Source organism: Mesoplodon mirus, assembly GCF_964341445.2.
Source record: "Mesoplodon mirus genome assembly, chromosome: 15".
Classification (NCBI taxonomy): domain Eukaryota; kingdom Metazoa; phylum Chordata; class Mammalia; order Artiodactyla; family Ziphiidae; genus Mesoplodon; species Mesoplodon mirus.
The window spans coordinates 84,939,959-84,946,854 of record NC_138991.1 but is presented as its reverse complement, the minus strand read 5'-3'; positions in this window follow the sequence as shown (position 1 = coordinate 84,946,854).

Here is a 6,896-nt window from a genome sequence, read left to right as displayed (position 1 = left end):
TCCCCACCAAAGGGATGTTGCCTGGAAAAGAGTCTTCAAGTGTGTGGCGAAAAAAGAACAATTTATCTTCTCATCAAGGTGTTAAAGTTTTACAGAAGAGAAAAGTGAATTACTCTCGACCCAGGAGAAAGGCTTCTCACCACGGAGCAGCGGCGCTTCCGAATGCCACAAGGCTGGTCTCTGCTTTCCTGAATCCGAGACAATCCCCTCACCAGAAGCAGTCTCTCCTGATTATTTTCAAGTCTCTCACCTGAAGCTTCCTCCTTGCTCCATGCCCAGTTTGGGGGTACCATCCAGGATGGGGTTACAGCCTGGAAAGAGCTGGGAAACCGCCTGAGTTGCCTCCAAGAGTAGCCTGTTACCTAGGGGGTCTTGGTTGCTGAGAACATCAATCTGTCTTTTGTCTCAAAAGATCTCAACAAGGAAGGAGGAGGAATATGATTATTTCTGTTCAGCAACAGGACACATGAGGAATTCTGGAAAACTCCTGGCTGGTTTAAACCCAGGATTCTCAGGCCCAAGTTCCAGCCAAAAGGACCTTCAGAACTTGGAATCCATAAACACCTTCCAGCAGACTTTGTGACAACTATATTTGCACATGCTTATTCATTTCTGATGTGAAATGATTTGCCTATAAATGAATACACATCTGAACATTGCTTTTTGTATGTTATTACAACCAAAACATTTTTCTAGACAAACACGAAAATGACAGAGAATGGAGTGGGTGGGCTGTGAAGTCCTTCGACAACAAAAAGGTCCCCTATAGAAGTTTGAGAACCACTGCCCCGGACCAATGTTTCTCAGAGCGAGTGCTGAGTCCGAGCTCTGTCTGTGGAGAAGCTTGCAGGCAGGTTAGTTTCGGAGAGCCATGCTCTTGACCTTGGAATTTCCCATCACCGCCCAGGTCACAACTGTAATTGAATACATAGGTCGTCTCCCCTGATAAATGCAAGATCTCTGATGGTAAGGACTGTGTCCATTTCATTCATTATCATGATCCCAGCATCCATCGTGGTGGCTGACATGAAGCAGGTCATACAGTCAATGTTTATGGTTTGAAAGTTGGAGGTTGGTTTGGGACTGGATAAGGAGCTTTCCTCTTTGAGATTCACAAGGCAGCACTGATGAGACACAGATAAAGAAGCACAATGTTTTGACTTTTTATGTTCACCGAAGGACTTCTCAGAGCCTTTAATATGCTGGTGTTCTTTGTGAACCTCCAAGGCGGGGCTCCATTGTGCTGTGCTTCCCAATATACCATGTCCCCAGAGTCACCTGATTGTGGAACCACTTTCTGAGATGCCTGTTAACATTCTGATGGACCAACATTCTAGGAGATGCACACTGCACTGGGCAATAGATTGTAATCAGGAAGGAAGACAACTCGATTCTGAGAAAGGGGCCTTAGAGGAGCCGGTAGGAATGCCTGGAGAAAGCTGTCCGAGTGACCACTGACTTACAAGTGATGGCTGAGTCAGCCCCAGACAGGGCAGGCTGCTTAGGGGGCGGACACCAGACTCAGGCAATCCCCACCGGCAGCCCAGGAAAGCGACCAGCCCTTCACGCAATCAACAGATGTTTCTATTTCTTTTTAAACAGATTCAATTCGTTTTCCGATCACAAAAATAACAAGTGTATATGGAAGTTCCAGAGAAGGAGAGACCCACGCCTGTCTCGTTAGGCGTCGTACCCTCAGTTCAACAAATACTTGTTGAGTGAATGAGTATGTAATAATTTAAATGATAAAGTAGTTTTACAAAGACATTACGTTTCACTGCTAAACCACCTCTGAGAGCTCTGTTCTGAGACTCGGTATGAATAAAAATCCCTTGGGGGAACGTGTTAAAAATACATATGGGGGCTTCCCTGGTGGCGCAGTGGTTGGGAGTCCGCCTGCCGATGCAGGGGACACGGGTTCGTGCCCCGGTCCGGGAAGATCCCACATGCCGCGGAGCGGCTGGGCCCGTGAGCCATGGCCGCTGAGCCTGCGCGTCCGGAGCCTGTGCTCCGCAGCGGGAGAGGCCGCGGCAGTGAGAGGCGCGCGTACTGGAAAAAAAAAAAATAATAATACATATAGGTTCTAGACTCCCAGGCCTCGCTGGAGAGCTACAGAATTGGTACCTGCCTTTTAACAGCCTCCCCAGGTGACGGAGCTGCAGGAGTCCCTGGTCTGAGAACCACAGAGATCTGAGTTCAAAACTGAGCTCTTGCATTTATTAGGGGCTGGGGCTGGGGTAGGGAGGTATTGGATGGGCTGGTTTTCAGGAGAGGCTTCCTGGAGGGCACAGCTGAGCTGACATCTGCAGGGGAGGAAGCAGTCAGCCAGGGGACAGCTGGGGAAACCCTAGTAAGAGTCCCCTAGAAGCAGACCACGAGACAGAGATTAAAGTACAAGAAGTTTATTTTTGGAGGTGATTCCGGGAAAGACCATAGAGGGTTGGGGAAGTGAGACAGGGAAGAGAAGCAGCCAATACAGGGAGCGTGTAGAAGGTGCCTCCAGACGTATCCTATTCAAGGGCCAGGGAGTTGGGCTGCTGACCCACCAACCCCTGCTCATCTTTGTTAAGAGTAGGGTTGGGGATGGTGCCTCAATTCCTGGCGCTCTGCGGTCTACACTGCCAGCCCGTGGTGGCCAGAGCACGTCCTTGGGATCAATGTGTCCTGGAAGTTTGAAGTTGGGAGGCTCGTGCACCGATGGGGGAAGGGAAGGGGGTATAAGTACGGAAGCCATGACATCTGCCACAAGGAGCAAGAGCTTTCGATGCCAGGGGGGCTGAAGATGCAAAAGCTCTGAAGGAAAGAGCGTGAGGTTTTCCAGAAGGTGAGTGTGGCCAGAACACTGTGAAGGACGCAGAGAATGGTAGGAGGGAAGGCAGTGGTGGGCTGGTCAATATTTTCAGCCAGCTCTTTAAAAAAAGCCCAACCTTCCCCCGCAAAACCCCCAGAACCCCAATTTTTAGTGTTTGCCAATTTCCACCGTGCAAATATTCACATCCTAGTTGATGTCATCTACCGAGGAGAACCCTGAATGCAGAGTTGGAAAGAGATGCGAGTCTGGTTCTCGAGAGTGGGTACCAGCCGGCTCTAGCACACATAATAAGGTGCAGCGGTAAGGAGTTCGGAAAAGGAGATGAAAACCATTAGAAGCGTTTTGGGCAGAGGACAGAAAAGATGATCTAATTTATGTCTGTCAATAAGCCCTGAGGCTAGAAAAAAATGGGATGAACTGCGGCGTTTAGAAGTAGACCTAGGACCTACCCACTTTAGAACCTTGGTGGGGGCCACCCACACACAGCCCGGTTCTGACACGCACAGTTTCAGAGACAAGAGAGAAAAATCCATCACTGGACCTTCCCATGCTGTGCCGAGACCGCCTCTTCCACTGAGAAAGCCTTAAACGTCTTTCATAAGTTAACAAAGCATGAGGGGTCGCAAATAAAAACAGCTGCGCCCCATCGTCATAGGCAGCGTGCACTTTCCCCCGTGGTTCCCCTTTGCCTGAGTAAGTTACAGCCTCAACACAAGCTTTGGTGACTTTTGTCAGTTTAAGTTAGACCTTTAATACTCCTTAAACATATTTTCCTGTAAGTAATAGAATCATGGAGGAGAAATGAAGCTATCTGTCATGTAAACACCAGTGTGGAAGGAGCGGGAGTGTAACAATGGGGTGGGAGGGTGCCAGGTGACCAGAATACCCGTGCAAATGAAAATTGATTTTCTGGAGAATTCCTTGCCTGGTGAAATAAATTAAATCTACATTTACTTCTATTTGTTTAAAAACCTCTTTGTTAAAATAAGTACAGCAGTATATAGACATAATCTAATAAATTAGCAGAGGATAAATTATACCTAATAACATTCTGCACGGAGAATATACACAGATGGAACCCACAGGAGGTATGCTCGTGGAAGCCACTTAAATGTTTGGACTAATTCTATTTGTAATGGTAAAACTGACAAACTGATACGTTTAGGCCTCTTCAATCTTGTTTAATTTTATCTTTTTCCAAATCAGTTTTATTATTATTTTAATTGGGAAAAAATAATCTACCGAGTTTCCACTTAGCCTGAAGAAATACAAGTTTAACTAGGTCTTAAAATTTAACGCAGCTTGAATGGTGCACTGCTAGGAGAAAACCATCTTTAATGAGAGGAAACTGCATTACCAGCCTTACATGAAAGCGTGTTAAATGAAGCCTCATCTTCCACCCTGAGCACATCCTGCCTCTCAGATTTTCCCTCCCAACAAAAGGAAAATTTAAAAAGCAGTGAGTGTTTATTGAGTGTCTAGGAAGCACCTAGCACCTGCTATTGAGTGCATCCCGAGGTGGCGCTGGGGTGGGTGAGGCAGGGGTTGTTGCTTACTGGCTGCATTTGGGAATGCACTCGTGTCCCACGACAGGGTCATTGGTTGGTCTTCAGAAGAATGAAGTTATTGTCACTGTAGCTGCTCTAAGCCCATTGGGGAATATAAAAAGAACACATGGCACGGGGAACTGTATTCAATATCCTGTGATAAACCATAATGGAAAAAAATATAAACAAAGAATGTATATAGGTGTATAATTGAGTCACTTTGCTGTACAGTAGAGACTGGCACAACATTGTAAATCAACTATAGTTCAATCATAAACACATGAAAGGCGGCTAATTCCGCATTCAATTTTCTTTTCTTAACGTAGGTGTTTATGGCTATGAACTTCCCTCTTAGAACTGCTTTTGCTGCATCTCGTATGTTTTGGTAAGTTGTATTTCCATTTTCATTTGTGTCAAGATATTTTTTGATTTCTCTTTTGATTTCTTCTTTGATCCATTAGTCATTCAGGCGCATGTTGTTTAATCTCCACGTATTGGTGAATTTTCCAGTTTTCTTCTTGTGGTTGATTTCTAGTTTAATACCACTGTGGTCAGAAAACATGTTTATGTTTGGGGTGGTTTTTGTACAACAATAGATAACTGGAACAACTGGCTACCAAAACCCATTGCCTGTTCCCTCTTCCTTGGTAAAAGAATTCTGGTTTTGTTTGGATTGGCTATGTGCCTAACTAAATACTGGCTCTTCCAGCCCACCTTGCAGCTGGGGTGGTCATGTGGTACAGTTGAGGACCCTGAGAAAGCTTTTGCTTTCCTGTTAAAAGGGAACAGTGAAGTTTGCACTCCCATTGTCTCCCTTTTCTGCTTAGAATGAGAACATGATGGCTGGAGCTGCAGCAGTCATCTTGTGATCCTGAGGGAAAGGCCAAGAAACTTGCCAAGATGTGGACTTTGACACTGTTGAGTGGCTGAACCAACACCTACGGCCACCTACCTGGACCTTCTTGTTATGTGGAAAAAATACCTCCTTTTGGTTTGAGCCTCTCTAGCTAGGATTTTGTTCTTTGCAGTGGATGCATTGCTGACTGGTCCCCGTGCTCCTCATCTGTGTTAAGTCGCTTCTACCCTTGGAGCTTGTCTTCCCATTAGATACAACTTCTGTAAGGCAGGGGACCCTATCTGTCTCTTTCACCATCATATCACTGACTCTGGCATGTTGGAGGTGCTCAAATATTTGTTAAATGTTGTTGAATAAGTGAAAGACATTGACGGATTTCCAAGAGATTCGAGCAGGGTCTCAGAAACATTTCCAGGCTGATGATTTCATGGGCTGGGCAGGGTCTCTGACTAGCATTCCAGCACCTCCCACTCCCAAGGTTGCAGGGAGCCGCACTCCTCTTTGTAGCTGGGGTGGGGTGAGATGGAGGAAACATCCCTCACCACAGACCTGTGTTGGAAGCTTCCTCTGCTCTGTTTCTTTCCTCTGGTGTTAACAGACGTTAATGTGCCACAATGATCATTGGCCTTTTGAGCGCCTTTTGTACTACTATAATTCTGTGACTTCACTAAAGAAAACAGCCTTGTAATTTTACTTGCCCTTACAGAAAAATCCTTGGAGGATTGTGTTCTAGGGCAGGGAAAAGTCAAGGTAAAATTTTCAATGGTGGGGTTCATTCTGCTTTGCATACAGATTTAGGCCGTGCATGTGAAAACATGAACTTATTTTAATGTGAAATAGACGTGCCACCGGTTTTTACAGCTGTCTAGCTCCACTGCGTTTCTTTCTGAAGCTCTTTGGTCACCAATGGCCAGATATGTATTTGGCCACAGACTTTCAGGCTAGGTGCCCTTTAGTTTTGATTTCAAAACACCCAGTAAAAATCTGCTTTAAGGGGCTTCCCTGGTGGCGCAGTGGTTGAGAGTCCACCTGCCGATTCGGGGGACGTGGGTTCGTGCCCCGGTCTGGGAGGATCCCGCATGCCGCGGAGTGGCTGGGCCCGTGGGCCGTGGCCGCTGGGCCTGGGCGTCCGGAGCCTGTGCTCTGCAGTGGGAAAGGCCACGGCAATGAGAGGCCCGCGTTAAAAAAAAAAAAAAAAAAAAAAAATCTGCTTTAAAATTTTCCTTTGAGTCATAGAGAAATTCTTTGACAATGTGGCCAAGCTGATGGGACATGTGTATCCCTCAGGTACAGGCTTTCTCCAGCTCTGGGTGCTGATGCATGCCCCCAGGTGTGTGTCACCTGTGCCTCTTTCCCAGGGGGAACGAATCATTACCAGATGGCATCATCTATCGTGTCAGATGAAACAGACCCCAGCATGGTCTTTGGTGCTCCCCTGCCTCGATCTGGATTCTGGCTTTGCCTCTCACTAGCTTTGTGACCCTGGGCAACTTCCCGAACCTTTCCCGGTGCCTCATCTCGCCCCTTCTGAAACATGGGCATATACGTTGCAGTGAGGGTTAATTTTGCTAGAACATGGAAGGCACTGAGCGGAGCCTGGCACACTACTTGAAAACAGTAGGTGGCAGATATCGTCCTGATCCATCAGAGCTGAGGGACAGGTCTGGAGCAAGCCCTGGAG